This window comes from Monopterus albus, unplaced genomic scaffold (assembly GCF_001952655.1).
Source record: "Monopterus albus unplaced genomic scaffold, M_albus_1.0 scaffold47.1, whole genome shotgun sequence".
NCBI lineage: Eukaryota > Metazoa > Chordata > Actinopteri > Synbranchiformes > Synbranchidae > Monopterus > Monopterus albus.
The window spans coordinates 40,713-42,885 of NW_018127927.1; the positions used below are offsets into that span (position 1 = coordinate 40,713).

General features: G+C 42.7%; 1 protein-coding gene across 6 annotated transcripts in view; it reads left to right on the forward strand.

The window, feature by feature from the left end:
* mtmr4 (myotubularin related protein 4) overlaps positions 1–2,173 on the forward strand; it is a 44,117-nt gene that overhangs the window by 23,074 nt on the left and 18,870 nt on the right. The window lies entirely within an intron of this gene.

The following is a 2,173-nucleotide window of genomic DNA, read 5'->3' on the forward strand; positions in this document are numbered from 1 at the left end:
TCCTGCACCTAGTTTGGCATCAGAGCGTTTCTCTGAAACACCCTGATGAAACTTGGTAGTGTTTTTAGGGGTGTCCTGTGACTGCCAAGATACGACTGCAAGAGTCACAGCTCAGCAGACTTGATGGAGAGATGATGACACTGGCCAGAGGAAGCAAAGGACATGAAGGATCACTCCACAGTACAACAATCAGCCAGTAACAGAGACTGTATGAGCAGTTTATGAAACAGCTGTTGAACAACCAGAACACAAACCATATCTTCTTCTCTTTTCCCTCAGTCCATTGACTGAAGTCCCAGTTTTACCACTAAACCAATGAGTGAGGCCCACCTTTTTTCTTTTAAACCAGCGAGTGTGTTTACAGACCGTGTTTGTAATAATAATATTTGAGGTTTCAAGATTCAGATATTTAATCAATAAAGAACAACAGCTCTGCGTCCACCCCCAGAACCCATGATGAGCGGTACTCGGCTCGACACGTTTTGGTAGGTTCCTATATTGGAAATGGAAGTGGAATGGACTTCCACATAAGAATATAATATGCCTGATATGTATTTATGAATCTACATATCATTCAAAGACCGAACTGTGTTCTCTGACTATAAACACTACCACAATACACTATTACTAAACTTTGCTATTACTGGCTCTGTGTCAATTCCTATTGTACAACTTGTTTTATGAATATTATGTCATCATTATCCACCTCAAATATTACACAATTCGTCACACCCTTAATGATCACCTTGCTAAAGTACAACTGAAATTTGTGCTTTTGAGGTTTGCTTACAGAAGAATACACAGTGCCTCACTGTTCCACTACAACAGCAGAAGTCACTGCAGCAGATAAAGAATGATGCAGCTAAAAAGCATTTACGCCAGTCAAGTGAGAGCACTTTGTATGTGTGTTCCCCAGTCAAGATGCCAACAGCAAAACTGTGATGGGTACCTTGCACTGGTGCCCTCCATGGTGAGTTTGTGCTCTCTGGCTGTCTGGTGTGTAATGGGGCTGAGCATCATGTGTCTGGAGAACTGAGCAAAGGAAAGATGGGGGGAGGAGGGTTCTGCCCAGCCTCGGGTCACCATCTGTTGTTTATTTACAGTATTTATTTATGTGTGCCTGTTCAATTGAAGCAGGTTTCCACTTTGGTTGAAGTGGACTGCAGGGAGTTTTACCCTGTTCAAAAGCATTTTTATAATTTGTATTGATACAGAGCTATGCTTCAAAAGATGGTGTGTGTCAAAGGTCCCGGTAGATGTCTTATGATGTTTGAGAAGATGAAGAGTTGATGTGTAACATGGTGTCTGACAGAGTTTATAGCTGTTTCTGTACTAAATACCTTTTAATTGTTCTTATTTTTAGACACATTTTTTGTTATTGCACGCTTATACTTCCCCTCCTCCAGCATTCACACGTGCAGTCACACTTTTGTGTCATTGTATATGTGCAGGCACTCCCATGATGGTTTCACAGCCAATGTCTCTTACCACATCTCTCCCGGCAAATTGCAGGCATTCCTCACTATTTAATACCCTGCAGCCTTCCCTCCTGTTTACGTGCAAGCCGTGCTGCATGTTCTCACAAACAGGCTGCTTGAACCGGAAGTCACGACTCAGAAATCAGTGTGGCATTCATGGATCTCTCTCTCTCTCTTTCTCAGTTTTAAACTGCGCTGCTTAGGGCTTCCTAGATGAAACATGACACAGTATATTCTGCTGCACTTGTTGGCTGCCGGTGACTCATGCACTTACTTTTGGAGCACAGCTTGTTTAATGCAGCGCACAGTTTACACAGCATGTTAACTATAGCACTCTTGGCAGGACGTGTTTGGTCTCTACCACAGCAGAGCAGCACACAAAACTATTCTGCAGTATTTAATGCAAATTGGCTGCATCACCCGGCTCATGGCAGATGCTTTGATTCTGCCTTCCCTTGTAAATCTATATCTACAGCCTTTGTGTGTCACTACTAACACCTTCAGAGTTTTTGTACTTTGTGTGCCGGTCACTTGAAAGTCACTCGAGTTAGTGTTCTAAATACATGTGAAATTTTCCTGTCATGTTTTAAATATTCCACTCTTTGAAGTCCTAGCGCAGGATGCCAGGGGGCCTGCTCACTATATTTGACTCTAATGGTGTCCATGTTCAGATATTAAGTGCTCCATTTCCCGGG